Source organism: Gigantopelta aegis, unplaced genomic scaffold, assembly GCF_016097555.1.
Source record: "Gigantopelta aegis isolate Gae_Host unplaced genomic scaffold, Gae_host_genome ctg4045_pilon_pilon, whole genome shotgun sequence".
NCBI classification, from domain to species: Eukaryota; Metazoa; Mollusca; class Gastropoda; order Neomphalida; family Peltospiridae; genus Gigantopelta; species Gigantopelta aegis.
Genome location: NW_024533650.1, coordinates 1 through 19,614, shown reverse-complemented (window position 1 = coordinate 19,614; position 19,614 = coordinate 1). Strand labels below are relative to the sequence as shown.

Here is a 19,614-nt window from a genome sequence, read left to right as displayed (position 1 = left end):
ATAGTTAATATACCATAATCACTAGTTATCTAGAACACAATGCCTGGACGTTCAAATACTCTCTATAAAGGCAACGCCCCTTTCTTTCTCTAACCTGACTATAGGTGGCTCACAACCCCTGCTGTGTAGACGACAAAGGTTGGTTACCTCTCGAGTTATGTGTGGTGGAATCGTGTGGATGGGATCGACTCGAAAGATCATCTTTTTCACTGCTACCAGCGCGTTTTCTCGCTCTCTGTCGATCGCTTTGTAAACTGTAGCGTAAGCACCACTGCCAATACTACAGAGAATATCAAATCGATCGTTGGCTTGCCAGTCTCGATCGAAATCGTCGTCCAGTTCTTCGAACGCAAAAAGATCCTCCACTTCTAACCGTCTCTTCTTGGCTGCTGGCTCGCAGAGATCTGGCGAGACAATAGAGAGCGAGGATGTTGCTGTGGAGGCCATGTGTTGTTGCTGTCTCGAATATTGGTGTGGTCCAGAGAGAAGCGGAGATTGGCCTGATTTGTTGCCGACTGCTCCTAACATTTGCCTGCTCTCCTTCTTCTCACACTAGGACCGAGTTAGTCTGGACAAGGGTCGAAAAGAAGAAGTAATCTCTTATAAATAATGAGATGGCTCCCACGCCCCTCTGCATAATTAAACACTGAATATTTTATGTAATTATTTTTTATTATTATTGTTAGAAATAACAAAAAAAAATATGCCGAAAAGTAAGGACATGTACAAATGTTACATATAGTTACTTTATTCATCGGATCAAGAAAGGCTGACTCGAGAAATTCTTGCTAAATGTCTCTCTTCTCCTCAGAACTAAGAATGTTTCCACACCACGTGGTCAAACAATTTCACTTTGCGGTTACTCCAATCAGCTGATTGAGGAATGCAATTAGCGCCAATTGAATAGGGGCGCGGTTGAACAGAACCACGTGGTAGACAGTTAAACATGGCGGACAAAGATGGTGCTACACTTATTGCCGAATCTCTCAAACAACAGGGAGTGGACTATCTGTTCGGCATTGTGGGCATACCAATTATAGAAGTAGCATTTGCTGCTCAAATGGCGGGAATAAAACTATATTGGAATGAGAAATGAACAGGCAGTAAGTTAGTACTCGTATTCTCATTAATATTGAGTTGAATGAAAGACTGAAGATGATATTCAAAATGGGAAATAAATTATAATTGACTAATTATAGTTAACTGTACTCTGCGTATAATTTGAAAATATTACCAGTTCAAACTCTTAATTTTATACCAACAATGAAAAATATTATGTTGTTACCAGTTGCAAACGTAACATATTAAAAAGTTAATGCACAAGTTTCAAACCATAAACTACACTCTTAAGTAACTCTTTCTTTTATTATATATGCAATAGGCCAGTTATGCTGCATCAGCAATTGGATACATGACAGAAAGGTAAAAAAAATCTGTATAAAAGTAAAAACTCTTATAAAGCACTTTAATACAATGACATATCCTATATTCAGGACATACACCTGTTGTAGTCCCATACTAATACTTTAGTGTATTATACAACCTCTATATTGAGGACACTTGTTCTAGTCCCATACTAATATTTTAGTGTATTATACAACCTCTATATTGAGGACACTTGTTCTAGTCCCATACTAATACTTTAGTGTATTATACAACCTCTATATTGAGGACACTTGTTCTAGTCCCATACTAATACTTTAATGTATTATACAACCTCTATATTGAGGACACTTGTTCTAGTCCCATACTAATACTTTAGTATATTATACAACCTCTGTATTAACAACACCTCTATATTAAGGACAATTTCTAAGATTTCGAAGGGTCTATAATAGAAATTTTACCTTTTAGCTATGCAGAGATCTGTACAGAATTCTTCAAGTAGTTAGTAGTTGAAAACGAACATAATGTCAGTTTTGCTAAACATTCATAACCTTATGTAGCCAGTTCTTGGAAGTGTTCAATACTACATGTTCTACTTAGTATATGTTCATGTCTGACAGCTGCAATGTAAACTGCATTTGTATGGTATATTGTATATATTGTAGAATTTATGTATAAATATTTAGGTATTTTGGCCTATTGTACTGTACAATAAGTAGGTGTTATTAAGAGTTTCTATTGAGCAAAAGAGTACTATCACCTGGCATGAATGAATAGATAGATAGACAGATTGGTACATAAATTTATTGATGGAAAACAGGGAGAATGACCATAATGGCACACTTGTAAGAAGCTAGAAAAAATTAACCTTTTATTTTAATCTTATTTTGTGTCATATAGTTTGACAAATTCAATTCAATGTATGTTATTTCTTGCTCACTTGTTTTGGACATATCTGTCTGTTCCGTATGTCTTCATATAAACTAACTATGTCTAAAATGCAAACTGTTTATGTTTGCATTATGTGTATATAACTCAGGTGCTTATTTTCTAATAGATTTAGTGGTTTTCACTGTTTTAGACAATATGATATTGTAATATGCATGTATTGAATACAATAAAATAGCTAACCTAACTAATGACACTAATTTATGTAGTATGTTATTACATAAGATTTGGAAATTGCTAGGTAACTGTGGTAAGTACTGATGTTTACTAGTCTAGAACTTACTAATGGTCACTGTGGTAAGTACTGATGTTTACTGGTCTAGAGCTTACTAATGGTCACTATCCTAGGTCACTGTGGTAAGTACTGATGTTTACTGGTCTAGAGCTTACTAATGGTCACTATCCTAGGTCACTGTGGTAAGTACTGATGTTAACTAGTCTGGAGCTTACTAATGGTAGCTATCCTAGGTCACTGTGGTAAGTACTGATGTTTACCGGTCTAGAGCTTACTAATGGTCACTATCCTAGGTCACTGTGGTAAGTACAGATGTTCACTATTCTACAGCTTAGTAATGGTAGCTATCCTAGGTCACTGTGGTAAGTACTGATGTTTATTAGTCTAGAGCTTACTAATGGTCACTATCTTAGGTCGCTGTGGTAAGTACTGATGTTCACTAGTCTAGAACTTACTAATAGTAGTTATCCTGGATCACTATGGTAAGTACTGATGTTTACTAGTCTAGAGCCTACTAATGGTAGTTATCCTAGGTCACTATGGTAAGTACTGATGTTTACTAGTCTAGAGCTTACTAATGGTAGCTATCCTAGGTCACTGTGGTAAGTACTGATGTTCACTAGTCTGAGCTTACTAATGGTAGCTATCCTAGGTCACTATGGTAGGTACTGATGTTTACTAGTATAGAGCTTACTGATTTTAGGTTATTTTGTTAAGTACTACATTTATAAGTTTAGAGAATGGCTGCTTTGTTTACAGTAGATACTGTACATTGTGGTAAGAAGCTCTGAATGAACAAATTACTTTGTATCTCAGCAACCATATTTACCACAAGTGATAGAGTAACTCACTTTACCTCTAATTGTATGCTTTATAAACTACATCATTTTGTGACCTGGTTAGCATAGTACTAATAACTATAACATATACTGACACTGCAAGTTTGTAGATAATGGTTTTGTTCTTTTGCATGTGGGCACAGATCAATAGTAACTTGTTTTTTAAATAGTGCTAGCTACTGTAGCAGTCTCTATCTTCAATGTAAGGGTGTGTAAGTTATTGACTGAGGGAGGGAGCCTTGGAGTCAGGGCAAGAAAGAAGGTACTAGATGACCAGAAAGAGAGATAATAAGAGAGAAAGAGGGAATAATGGAGAGAGAGAGAGAGAGGAGATGATATCATACAACCTTACATTCTTAACCACTAATTCAACAAGACACAAAGTGACAGGTAGTGATCATTTGTCCCAATCAACAAAAATTGAATTAGTCTTAAGCTATATACAGTAATGTAGCTGTAAACTGTTATCTGAAACCAATTATATCTCATGTTAGGTAGCCCTCAAAACCTTTCCAGTACACCACTACTCATAGTGCTAATAGTAGCATTCTATTACATTATTAACCAGATACTCTAGCAATACAGACTTTATTCTGTAATGATTGTCTAGTTTCGTAAACATGTATTACTTGTAGACAAACTAGAGAAGCTTTTCAACTTGTCCACAAGTTAAAGGAAGAGGTTACAATATACACCTTTTTGAGTAATTTTACACGTTTGAGTAATTTTAAAACAATATTTGTACATTTACATTAATGTTTGTTTTCCTTGTAATGATTCTCTCTCTCACACACACACACACACACACACACACACACACGAATAGGCAGCAGCTTGCCTTGTTGTTCCTGGTCCAGGTTTAATCCATGCTTTGTCAGGGATAGTCAATGCTTATGTCAACTGTTGGTGAGCCATTAAATACATTAGTACATGATTTTATGTACCTGTCTACTCTCAATTAATTCATTAAACAATGATCTGTTTTAAGCAAACAATATGTCTGAAGAATGTCACCTGTCAAATATACTATATGTTCTAAGCAAACATATGTTATCAGTTATGTACCATTGAGTATGAAGTAGTGATAGATACAGTTGAGCGCCGCACAGCACCTCCTTGTGGTATGCTTATGAATTATTTATGAGCTGATAAGACCATCATTTGCTTTAATTAATGTCTATGTTGCAGATCATTAGCCAGTCATCTGTGATGTTGTAGGTGCTATACCATAAAAGCCACAGGAATAAGAGTAAATGTGCATATGTACATGTACATGTTTTTCTACTCTTTGACTCTGGAATTTAATATCCATGTTTTCTTAATGGTAATTGAATTAAAAAGAACTGCACGATTATTCACAGTTGTAAGGAGTATTAAGGAAGTAAATACCATGTGGCTTGATTCCTACACCTTTCTTGTTGGGACTGTATAGGGACTATTTTTATATTGATGTTGGACATCACCCACATCGTTTTATTCTATTGTTCCATGTAACAATTAAAGCAACATTCTTTTACACTTTGCATGTACTTAACTGGCACATCACTACACCAAAGAACATGTCATTTAAATGTAATGTGTGTGCTATGACACTTCAAACTTACAGCTGTATTACTTATAGCATCATTACACAGCTTCTAACTTTCAATAACATCAGTATCTTTAATACACTTTGAAATGTGTTTTTTATATACCAAAAACTGCCAGAGTCCCTGATATAGTTAAGTGAGCATTTTAAAGTGTTTTACGTGAAGAAAAAACTGTCCACGTTATGGGTAGGTGTCTTCCAGTAAACTTATGTCATGTTTTTGATATGAATAACTTTGTGTTTACAAATTATATTATTATGTTATTATTTAGTTTATATACTAAACTTCTTATAACTGATAAACAAATATAATAAACCGCCAAAAGTTGTATTATGGATTCTTTATCAATTACCTAAATGCAGTAATAGATATGTCCTTTATATGGTATGGAATGTTATAAGGTTCTTTCCCACTTCTCTACTATAGGTTTATGACATTGTATAAGTTCTATAGTTTACATGTAACATAATGATCTCACGACATTGTATGTGTCTACTCTGATTGAGTAGTTTTGCAGAATGTCAGTAATATCGATGAATAAAAACCTCGTCAATCTAACTTGAGTGCGGTTTCATAGCTGCTGAATTATCTATAAGTTGTATTAAGCTTTTTGAGTTTCATTGTAGTTGTCTCTTCTAATCTATCTAACTTTTACTATCAAATATGTTTTCAATAGTTTTTATACTAAAGCTGAAGTATGCATTTGTTAGCGATATACAATTATGTGCGTAAAGTCATGTCATGATGAAGAATAACATTGAATTTCTATGAGTTTTTAGTTTATTGCTTTCCAAGATGACAAATGTTCTATTTTTTAGCATTACTTGTCAAGTTATAAGGTGTAGTGAATGATACAAACCATTTCTCTCTAGCTTATTTATAGCCTAAGGAATAACACTTAAGTTAAGGATCATATTAAGAGTATTGATCCATGCATGTGACATTATGACCCCACCCCTCTTATAGTAAACAATTCAATACATATATGTGTCCTGTAACCACCCTATATACATATACATGTCATGTAACCACCCTATGGGCATGTACATATATAACACTGATAATGAAACTGGTTAAAGTCTATGGTCCCTATGTAAAAACACATTATTGTGATCTACTGACATCCACTTGACATCACAATATGTGGTTTCCTGCTTTTTCTGCTCTCAATAGATGAGGCTATTTCATTATTATAATACAATATGACTTAATATGTCTTTCATTAGTGCATTTACTTGATGTATTAAAAACCCAAAAAAATCCATGAACTATATGGTATGAAACTTAAATGTCATCTCTCTATGTTTCTTTCACCATTATGTTAACTCTTCAAACAAATGTACTTCAGTTAATAGAGAGAGTCCTATAGAACGAGATCTAACAAGATAAAATGACCTTTGTCTTTTATTAATTGTTGCTTGAATGATTTCCAATGAAATTCTTGGTTTGTGCATAGAGATAGCAGGTACTATTGTTATGTCTGACTGATTATCAATTGAATTCCTATTGTAGAGTTATTATACACTTTTTCATCTTCAATCTTCTGTTTCATGATTTATTGTTAATGGTTAGCTAATATATGGCTGATAAAGTCATAACTCTAACAGAGAACTTCTCCAAAACTGTTTGTTGTTTAGTTAGAAGTCTTAGACTAAAAAAATTGTCACTCAAATTGACATATTAAAGTCCTTGTGAAAGGGTCTAGTGCAGTTGCCATGGCAACAAACTGAACTATTATAACTGATTAATTAAAACCCAATATGAATAGCCAGTTTTCATAGCAACCATTACCATAGAAACCTATCAAAACATAACCTGTTATTCAATACTGTGGTTACAACTGACCTATTAAGAATACTACCTTGTCAGTACCCTAACTAAATTATGAGGTTTGCCAGAAGCAATATAATAGTATTACTTCTCAGCTGTACTTGTCATACTCAGCTGTATATCAGCTGATAAGTAGCACTTGTTATGCTTAAACCATCTGCCAAGAGGCCTATCAGATCTGATCATAGTATCTACATTTTACACCTGTAGGAGGTATATATATGTACATGTACGTTATGTATATTTGGAGTTTGTGGGTATTGAGTCATTTGTAGGAGTGCTATAATATAATTTAGTAAGGCCTGCTATATCTAGACAGTGACATTTAAAGTATTAAGATGTACATTTCCATATATAGCATGTTAGTTTACTTTGTGATCTGGATATATGTCTGCTTCCTACTCTATTTTGAATGGGAACACACCACTGTGTTCTGTTAACCTCTGAAGATAAATACTTAGTCATGCAAGAATGATGCTACTCCTTTCCTTGTTTTTCTAGTTATAGCACATGGTGACAACTACACCTACACATGGAAATGATAATTTGCCTCACACAGTAAGCGGACTATACATGTAGCATGAATAGAGAGGAGTGTAATATTTGTCTCGCTTCATTTGTCTGCCTGTCATAATCCAAGTGAAACGAACTTTAGAGTTGTGTACTACATCTATATAAAGGTTGTCATGACAATGTACTTTAAGTAATCTTTTGTGTTTTTTTCTTCTCTTTACTTTCTTGCATTGCCAAACACCTGTGGTTAACGATTCCAGTAAAGCGATTGTTACATTCCTGAATATTATCTAACCACATATACACACATAAACTGTTGCCCTGTTCAGATTGCTTGACTCATACTACCAACAATCAAGTTATTTTATCATCACATGTCATATGTACATGCTATTAAATGTCATACTGTATGCTTCTGTCATATTAGCTGTATATCAAATGAATCAGTGAAGTTCTTATCGAACCATTACTTCAAAGAGTAGGAAGATTGAAGGTGTATTATATATAACTGTTACACCTAGTATGATATCACTGTAACCTCAGTACCAAACTTGGCTTGCCTCTAATAGCTTATCTGTCTTAGGTTAGCTTAAATTACTATAGGTTGTTGTAGCACTCGTGAAATACTCAAGGCTATGTACTCCTGTACATGTAATTGTAGATGAACATGACAAGGTTACCTTTAAATATCTGTGGTTGATCTGTGACATGTGCATTATCAGTATAGTCATTTATGTCTAAAAATTAATTGTGGTTTTCTTCAAAACTGTCTTCTTAACCAGAAACCCTTAGCCTCACTGTAAAGGAAGATACAAATATATTTGTAAATAAAATGACATCAAAGCAATAACTCTTTGCTGCACTCCTTCCTTGTAGGCTATGGATTCCTATTGTAATAGACCTCTATGAAACCCATGATTTGCTACACACAATACTATATTAGCCTGCCAATTATTATCCATAGTAACATTGCACAAATTTATCGCTTTTTGTCTTAGGACTTACATACGTACCTTTACATATACATGTACATGTAGGTTTGTCTTTAAAGTAAACATCCTAAACAATATTGTTATATAGAACCATGCTATAGTACTCTCCTGTATAATCTCAAGTAGGGAAGGACTTGAGTAGAGTGCAGCTGCACATGAATTGATAAACCTCAAGTCATTTCAGCATAGTGATGTTACAACAACAATTATGGTTGGTTAGTTGTATAGTACATTCCCAGTAACATGTGACTGTTTGAGAAAAATAGTCACAGGATATCAGAGTTTAATTTTCTACAAGTACATGTGTGTTATACTGATGTTGATCTTTTGAGGTAAAGGGTGTTCAAGGGCAGTCCCCTTTGGAATTAGGCCACCTACTAATAAGTGATCTGTCATAACATTTGAGGTTGACTGAACATAGTTCTTGGAGAGCTTCAGTTGGTAGTTCAACTTTTGGAGTGAAGATTAGGATAGACCAAAAAGTATAAAATTGTTCAATCTTAATAACAGCTTGCTAATAAAGAGTAAACATGTATACATGTACATGTATTTGTATGTCATAGAAACACTTGACATGCCATTAATATAAATAATAAATACTAAACGTGAATATGTGCAGTATATTAAGGAAAACATTAGTATTGTCCATTTCTTTTGATTTATTTGTGTGGGGTGTGTCTCTTTTCCATTCTCCTTTCTTAATGACAAAGGAAGAGAGGAGGAGAAGAGAGGAGAGAGAGAGAGAGAGGAGAGAGAGAGCACTTAAGTTCAACCTCCTTCTTTTTTACTTTCAGGCCTTAGTGGTCATTGCTGGCTCCTTTGATCAAGATCAAATTGGTATGGGAGGATTTCAAGAGTGGCCTCAGGTTACTAATAGTCATGCTAATGTACATTTATATTTATAACATGTAAATTATTTTAAATGCTACAACTGGAGTCAATTACTACAACAGTGTGGTGAGAGGGTCTCTCCCAATATCCTGGAGGTTTGTCTAATTCTCTCTTACATCAGCTGTCAGTGTCGGATTTTAAATAAACTTTCCATATGATACAAACTTTCTATATAACAGGGTTTTAGTCGTACATTGACCTCTGAAGTATATGCAACAACAATATAGTTGATGGTTATTGAAAGATAAATTGACGATGGAGTTTTCAGTTATATTTTGCACACATGTTCTATATTAAAGTAAATATTAGCGATCATAATTGCTCAAACTATGTAACCACTAGACAGCTTTGGTATTGAAAGACTACTTGATATATTTAGACTTGGTTAATTTGGATGATTAAATGTTTCAGTTATTTTAATATTTCTTCAATAACAGTTTTTGATATCATGATGGTAGAATTCTTACTTAGCTTTAACATGTAAACATTCTAGTGATTATATACACTACATTACTACACACAATGTTTATTATATGCCTACTGAAACAGTATCAAAATACGTGTGAGTGTGTGTGTGTGTGTGTGTTGTGTGTGTGTTGGTGTGTGGTGTGTGTGTGTGTGTGTGTGTGTGGTGTGTGTGTGTGTGTGTGTGTGTGTGTAATTTTATATAATTATATATATATATGTCTTTCTCTCATTTTGAATTTGTAACTGTACAATGTTTGTAAGTGTATGTATAGAGAAATAACTTTATGCTTTAGTAAGACTTTTTCTCAAATTTTTCAATAGAGAATTTCACTCGCATTTTGTATCATAGGAAGCAATGAGAAGTTATGTAGTATGATATTTTCAACAGTTGTTATTGTTCTTATCAATCAATATTGCATTTGATAAATTGTTATGTCATTCAAATCTTGGTTTTCACTGTCCATCATGTGGCTTAATAATACGTGTAATAATGTGTCTCTTTATATAATTTGATCAATTATGGTAGTAACGGACATTTAGCTATGGTATGCATGGCCTTGTAGTTAGTAACACTACCTTAAGGGTCACTAATGGCTTCAGTTTTAATTGATGAAGGGGACATCCCCATATAATTGATTAAAATATTAGAAGAGATTCATTGTTCTGTAACTCACGTAAGGCTCCTTATAATATATTATATTACATATTATACTACATGTAACATTACATGTAGTATGTAATCATAGTATAATTTAATAGGAGGTTCCCCAATATTTCTAAAAGCTAGTAATTAGTAATATACTAAGTATTAAGACTTTTATATCTTTTGTTTATCAATTTGCTTGCTATTTAAAGTCTAGATTTTAGGCAATTAAAGACTATAGTGCTACCTATCACCCCTCCCTTGACCTATCACTCTCCCTTGTCACTCCTTAATGCCACACATACCACAGAAGTTTTAGGTAGTGTCTTTTGTCTTTACATAAGACCTTTAGTGCAATTACATTTATATGTATATGTAATACATGTACATATACATGAACCTAATTTTGGAATCCAACAAAGATTGCAAATAGAATGGTTGCATAAACTTGGTTGCTATTGGCCATTTTGTATAGGATGTATAGCAGCTGTGTTTATTCAACCATTCATTCAATTTTTTTGGCACAACATGTGCATTTTTCTCAAATTTTGATCACATGTACAGGTCCGTAGCAAGCTATTTTTAGTTGGTCAGGCCAGGAAGTGGGTGTAACCACTTAAACCACACCCTATTGACACGCCCAATTTTTATTTGGTTTACTTTTTCTCAATATTTTTGCAAAGATGCTACTATAATGTTCAGAGTTACTAATAAATTTATTTACTATGACTTTTGTATCAAGTAAATCAGTTCTGTCCTTATGTACGTGTAAGATCATCAGTAAATTTAGGTGCTCTTGTGTCATAGTTGAGCTAAGGTAGGTTTTAACACGTCTTAATGCGCTGAATGATCTTTCCAATGATGAATTGGTAGCTGGCATCACTAACATAGTTTGCATAGGGTGCTGTACTTGATGAAATAAAAGAAAGCTAGCCAAAAGAAGAGATGCTAAGTAAATCTTGATGTTGAATATTGTGATGGTTTCGTTATCTTTAAAATTATTCTCCTACTGCCCTGCATGTATACATTTTTATACAATGTGTATTACATTTGTATTAAAATCCTTGTCATTGTAGCCACACCTATTTCGTCAACTTTTACTCTTTCTCTTATTTTATAGGTTCAATCTTGTCAGAATTGTTGTAAATATGTATGAGAATTGAGACACTGGAATCCTTCCATTCCACATAGAAAAGGTAGACCTCATTACTTTCAGTGTAACAAAAAAGTTTCGAAGTATAACATTTTAAGTATCAATTAGTTTTATAATCTGAAACATGTCTTTCTACATGCATTAATACATGTACATATACATGTAGTACATGTACATGTAATATAGTACATGTACACATACTACATGTACATATACATGTATACATGTACATATACATATAGTACATGTACATGTATGTATTAGGGTAATTTCCTAATATATCAATTAATATGAAAGTTGATGAGTTGAAATTATCCATCACCCATTAAGTAAAGATATGATAGTTTCAATTCTTTTTTCATAATGATAATGATAATCAGAAATGATTGAGAAAGATTTCATTTCATTCTCTCTCTCTCTCTCTCTCTCTCTCCTCTCTCTCTCACTCTCTCTTCTCTCTCTCTCTGTACGTGTAAGTTTATATGGACGACCTGGTCCTACTTACTTAGAATTGCCTGGTAACCTGGTTACAGAGACCACACCCACTGCCAAACATTAGGTTAGAGAAATAGGGTATTAATTTTTTAACATCAAATACATACAAATTATTAGTGTACAAATATGTCTTTTAAATGGAAAGATCATTATTACCAACAAGCCCTTGCTAACCAAATTACCTATATATATCATTTATATATAAGTGTACTCTCCTTTCATTATCACAATTAACTTTTGGGAACTTTACTATCATAACTAAAAATTAAATATTAACTGAAATCTATTAATTAAAAGAATGACTTGATAAAATACAACATAACTACTAATACCACAAAATAAACATACTATTATAAATAATTATATATATAAACATGTCTCTATTTATGCATGTATTTTTTTTCCCAATGATGTAATATATTAAATACATTTTCATATAGAAACTAGAGGATTAATGAATAGCTGGTTAAATGGAATGATAGATGTTTAAATGGATGTACATCTCTCTTATTTTTATTATATATTACATATTTTTTATTGTTTGTCCTATTTTAATTTTTTGAAAAACAATACTCAACCAACAACAACTTTAAAGGTTTATAATTGATTAGTAAGCATTATTTTGTAGTTTCAATATTACAATAATGATATCATATTACAACTAATACTAGTTAAAAGCACCTTAGAAAACCTCAGACTATCTAATATCATTAACTATTATATTAATGTAGTCAGTCTAGACTATGGTTTCTGTAAAGCCTTATTTCTACTTGACAGGTCAGTATATTACCATCAAAGGACTAAACAACAGCTTACTAGCCACACATGCACATATATGTTTTGTATTCTATAATTAATTATGTAATCACGACCAGTTAATATGTAACAGCTGTATCTTATTGTTGAGGGTTCTAACTGTCCATCTTTACTTCATTCATTCGTCTATATTACACATTACATGTAAGTAATGCTAAGTCATTATGCTGAAGTGTTTAAGAGTAGAGTAATCTTTCATTGTGCAGTTTGTGAACCTTTTGACCTCATGATTTATAGTTCAAGAATCTGTTATCAAGTCCTCATTGTGGCAGACACTTATAGGTTGCTACACAAAGGTACTCTGCAGTAAAGGCGCCTGCTACATTAGAACACTCACTCTAGTCCATAGATTCACTATACACAAATAGTACTTGTACATGTACCCACATTGCATGTACATGTACCATATTACATGCATATGTACTATTGTGTTCTCAAGGATATTGAATATATAATCCAACTTTATGCTGACCTGTCATGTACTCTATTGCTATTGGTTTAGGTTTCCACCACGTTGTCCAGACCCTCCAATATTTGCAGACCCCTCAGCTGTAATCAATGCTATGATATGTTTGAGACAAGCCCAAAGACCTCTTGTGATCATTGGAAAAGGTACACATGTACACCTGTGCATTTTAACATGTGCAGTTTGTACAACACAATCTAGTTACATCTTAAATTATTATGTACTTTAATGTGTGGCAAGAATATTAAAAATTATTTTTTAAATAAAACCAATTATTTTGAGTGGTGTTGCAGTTCCACTTTTTTCTTTTTCTTTTATGGATTCATGGTAAGAGCGCAGGTGCAATCTAGACAACAATTGAGCCCACAAGTTCATCAACAATCTTTGGCTAACTGCCAACTGATCTATTATAGCCTGTCTAATAGATTTTCCACAATCATATATTGCTTCAATGACCTGACAAGTGTTTCTATCTTCTTACTACAAATTTACTTTTAACTAAGTACTGACTGTAGTACATGGTAGTTAACTAGCAGTGTTTTATTATTTTAGTAAAACCATCTATCAAGAATTATCTTAAGCATTTACTCTAAGCTCTGGCTACTTGCTTGCTAACTTCATACATTTAGATAACTCTACCTATCTTTTGAAACATTTGATATTTTTTGACCTTAATATCTTTAAAGGAATTATATGGGAATTATTTTTATAATTATAATCTTCTTTTTTGAGGATTATTTTTATAATTATAATCTTCTTTTTTGAGGATTATTTTTATAATTATAATCTTCTTTTTTAGGATTATTTTTATAATTATAATCTTCTTTTTTTTAGGATTATTTTTATAATTACAATCTTCTTTTTAGGATTATTTTTAAATTATAATCTTCTTTTTTTTAGGATTATTTTTATAATTACAATCTTCTTTTTTAGGATTATTTTTACAATTATAATCTTCTTTTTTTAGATTATTTTTATAATTACAATCTTCTTTTTAGGATTATTTTTACAATTATAATCTTCTTTTTTAGGATTATTTTTTACAATTATAATCTTTTTTTTGCATTGATTATAGCACTCGTCTAAAACAGTCTCAGTACCCACCAAATATTAAAGATTACATTAATTAATTTCATTTAATAACTAGCATGTTTTATTGAAAAATACATGTTTTTACTTAATAACTTATTTTGGTGTTAACCCATTTTCTATTGCAGAAAATATTTAACACTATAACCACTTCAATTTTGTTCAAAACCTGTCAAAATTAAATTAATGTCAAATTTTACATCTTAATATCTTAATCAAATTTTATATTATTGTTCATTTTTAATTATTAATATGATTTTCATATCTTATCAGTGCAGCATACTCTTGTGCTGAGCTGAACTACGAAAATTACTTACCAACCTATCGTCTTCCATTCCTGCCTACTCCTATGGGTAAAGGTGTTGTCCCTGATGATCATCCGCTTTGTGTAGCAGCTGCCCGCACTAAGTAAGTATAGGATTATGGTTTGTAAATGAATTTCCTTCACATTCTTTGATGATGGCTTGTGTTATAGTAAAACTAGTAAGGTTTGGTGTCTGAAGAGTTCACAAAACTATATTACAATATCTCGAGTTACAGGATTAATCTTACAAGCTACTATATGCGTCATTAGTCTCACACTAAGGATTGTAATGGTATTATACTTGGAATTGTATTTCTAAATGGATTTCCTTCACATTCTTTGATGATAGCTTGTTTATAGTAAAACTACTACATGTCAATAATTAGTCTCACAGTCCATTGGAGCCATGCCAATATCCTTTTCTGGTGTCTCATGAACTCAATTTAAGACCACTAGGAGTTTCAACTAATGTTTTCTTCTGATGGACATGTTGATAAGGACCTAACAAAATACACAAGCATTTATTAGAGTTAGCATGTTTTAATACATTACACAAGCTCAATCTGTAAACTATTAAATATAGATCTAAATATTCTATCAATGATACAAGGATTATATATTACTGTTTTAACATAGTACTGTATGTCAGTACTGTGTGTGTAATTCATTTAAATAAAACCTATTAATACCTAATGTAGATTACATTTTTTAATATTACATTATAGAGCGTTAAAAGAAGCTGACGTTATAGTATTTAGTTGTGCCAGATTGAACTGATACTACATTTTGGACGACCACCTCGATTTTGATCCTAATGTCAAGATAATTCAAGTTAGTATTTGATATAATAACTTGTAATATATACCAGGAGTATATAATTATAGATAAAATGGAAAGGAGAAGAGTATGAAGTTTCCTTGCAAGTAAATGAAAGGTTTATTTTTTCCTCATGCTAGTCACGAGTCAATTTTTGATGCTGACACCAGTAAACTGCTTGGAGAATTGATCCAACTCTATACTACAAACATAAACTGTATTTTGTCTTTAGCTCTAGTGCTGATTCTGGAAGAGTCTTATAGATGCCATTGACAAGAGAAGCCTCTTTTAAGTCCTTCACTTTCTCTTCTATTTGCCCATAGTCTGTTTTCATGATGTGAAAAAGACAATTTTATTTAAAGCATTTAAGGCAGTAGATTGAGCCTGTATAATGTGCTATAGTTCATCCAGTTGTTCACTGCACAGCAAGTCTTCTTGCTGAAGTGTTTTCTAAAAATATAACATGACTATTATGTCGTGGGAAATGTAGATATTTCAATTAAATACAATATTGTATATATTGTGTAGGAGTTTCAAACTCCTCCCTTCTACTTTTTTGTAAATATGAAATCCTATGTACATGTACTTATTATATGTACTTTCTCTCCATTTACTGATATGTTTAGAACCCTTTAATAAAATGACATAATAACATTAATTATTTAATAACTATATACATGTTATACTTGTTATATTAACTTTAATTATTTATTAATTGTAATTAGTTTTATAGTTATAATTATTTGTTAGCTATAATTATTTATTAATTGTAATTATTTTATTAACGTAATTAATTAATTATAAATATTTATTGTAGTAAAGACCATTTTATTATTCTAGCTTGATTTATACATCCATTATACACATGTATGTATCCATTTTAGGTTGATATTTGTCCAGAGGAGATGGGTAATAATATATCTACTCATGTAATGTTATGTGGACATATACCAGCTGTCATCAAACAGGTATGTTAATAATATGACCCAACAGAGTATATACAGACAGTGACAACTGTGACATCGATGATAGTGGATATATTGTATATTGGAAATATTGGATATATTGTATAGGAAATAGTGGATTATTATATAGGAAATAGTGGATATATTTATATAGACAAACCCGATTGGATAAATATTGTATAGGAAATAGTGGATATATTATATAGAAATAGTGGATATATTGTATAGGAAAATTATAAAAATCAGCACTCCAATTTTAAAATAAAGTTTATTAATTTTCAAAGAATCACCCACACAATTTCTCTACAATTCATCATTTGCAATAATACTCTAATTTCAACAAACAAGATGCGAGTTTAAGAATAATAGTCTTTCGTGTTTATACATTTGTATAGTTTGAAGTGGTGGCTCCCTCTAATTTCATTAAAATTAATAATTAGGGTAATAAATAATTCTAAAAATTATTCTGTAAAATTATTAAAAGAAAATCTATTTTTCTCAGAATTTTTAAAAAAAGTTATATGGTATATTGAAACTACATGTACATGTATATTATGACACTCTTGATGGAAGATGTATAATAATGTACGGATGCCGCAGACGGACATTCCAATTCCTTTTTCTTATTTCTTCCGCAAACATTGGCGCATTAAAAAATCCCAATTAACGACCCAGTTAATGAATTCTAATTTCTTTATTTCTATTTCCATTTTTGGCATGTGTGGCATTCTAGGCTTTTCTTGTTACTTAATAAAACACTGAGCACGAGTACCATGAGCCGTCTCTTAGATTTGAGTGCCAACAAGATATTTCCAGTTAGGTTGGGTTCCTGACTTTGGTTATATATTGTAGTTTTATTATTTAGGAAGCTGAGAACGACATTCCAACATCAATAACATAACATCGTTTAATTGAAATTGGAAATAGGAAATTGGAATGTCCGTCTGAGGCTTCTGTAATATATGACCATGTCTTTTTTATTATAGTTCTTATTGACTATATATCCACTAGTACAGCTGTTGTAATGTAATCTCCATATAAACATGCTGTCTATGTTTAGTTATGGTTTCATGGACATATGTACTGTCATGATATACATGTACATGTAATTTTAATACAAGGAGAATCATTTGAAGTTTGTGACTATATCTATGATGATTAGATCTTATATATATACATAGGGTTTCATTTAGAAAAATGGACAAGGGGGGACAAAATAATACTTAAGAGAAAATTTAGGGGGGGGGGAGGCGAAGGGACTGTATGCAACAGTGTGCCCTCTAGGGGAGTCTGGAGCATGTGCCCCAGAAAATTTTTGAAGTTTTAGACCCTCTGAATTGCTTCTGGCACATTTTCAGACCATTTGTGGTTTTCAAATGAAATGGAATAGAAAGAGTAGAAGAATAGCTGTTTAGGTTAAAAAATGTACATACTCCTTGTGTTTAGCCTAAGATTATCTTATGTTGATATATCCCTTGTGTTGAGTTTCAGTTCTGTATTCATTACATCCGATTACCCCTTGAAAAAAAAAAGATAACCTAATGTCCAGGGGGGGGGGCAAGACTCTGGCAAGGGGGGCAAATGGCCCCTCCCACCCCCCCTAAATGAAACCCTGCTTCAGTCATTATCATAAACCATAAGCAATATTACGATTTAACTAATAGATACTGCCATAAAAAGTCCAACATTTTTTAAAATAACTTTGATTGGTAGTTATCAGTAAACTCCTGTATTTCCTTTCATCTAAATATTGATGTAATAGTTCTATTATCTTTTTTTATTTCTTTCTCTTATCTAACAGTTATCTGAGGTTCTATACAAAGCATTCTTACTCAGTGTGTCTCTTGAGAAGAAATGGTGGCCTGATCTCAAAGAAAAAAGTACAGGAAAAATACATTGCTAACTAAAGTAAGTTATAACGATATCCCATAAATATATTACTATGGTCACATCAAAAATTGAATGTTCCAATAAACTTTAACGTCTAATGTATTGCAGTCTTTAGGTTGAAAACAATCACTTCCTATGAGTTTTATTGTGCTTATAAAAGGTGAGTATGTGTCTGTAAGTCTGTAAGTTCTCATGTTATATGTACACTCTCTCTCTCTCTCTCTCCTCGTCTCTCTCTCTCTCTCTCTCTCTCTCTCTCTCTCTCTCCTCTCTCTCTCTCTCTCTCCTCTCTCCAATCTCTCTCTCTCTCTCTCTCTCTCTCTCTCTCTCTCCCCTCTCCTTAGATCACTGATATTCTACCACGTAATGCTATTATCGTTAATGAAGGTGCTTCTACAATGGACATAGGTCGAACTGTATTACAAACATACTACCCATAGACACAGGTAACATACATTATTAAAACCACTAGTTAACATTGAATAATAATACTATACTCTGTTCACGCTGAGAATGACTTCTGTTTAGTAGAAATCCTATGTCATCAATCTAACTTGGCGTGGTGATGTAGTTGCTAAGTTTTTTATTAGTTATATTGAAGCTTTTCGTGTTTTCTTTGTTGCTATCTCTTCTTAATCTAGTCTACTTTTAAAAGCACAGATTTTAAAAGTACAGATGTTTTGACTGTTTTCTGATTTTTCTGCTTAAACTGAAGAACTCTGCACAAGCGTTCAATAAATATAGGCAAATTCTGCATGACATCAGTCACATGATAGAATGCCAAAAACATTCCACTATTCACTTTAATATAGGATTTCTGATTTGCACATTTCTTCTTTCTAGCGCTCTAGTTTTTATGATAAAGTTTATGGACTTGCAAAGCCTTTTAAATAATGCAAACCATTTCTCTCTAGCTCATTTCTGGCCAGAGTTATAACAATGAGTTAGTGTTCATTCTTAATGCAAATCAGAGTATACAGTAACATTACTTTCATTAATAACTATAATTACATCCAACTAACTTAAAATTCACTAAGTAGTTACATGTTAGGCTAAAACATTTTAAATGACGAATACAAGGACATGTCCATATATGGACATGTAATGATGGAATGGTTAGTCACCATATGTGACATTATTTTCAATTCCTATAGTTTAGATGCTGGTACATTTGGAACAATGGGTGTTTGGTGTGGCTTTGCTATCCTATGCAGCTGCTTTTGTCAATGAAGGCCACCCATTCTAACACCCAAGATCCGAAAGATCACCAATATTTCTGTATTCAA

At 32.3% G+C, this 19,614-nt stretch overlaps 1 pseudogene; it reads left to right on the top strand.

The window, feature by feature from the left end:
* The first annotated feature begins 946 nt into the window (after positions 1 to 946).
* On the top strand, positions 947 to 19,558 carry LOC121392546 (annotated as a pseudogene).
* Positions 19,559 to 19,614: the final 56 nt, after the last annotated feature.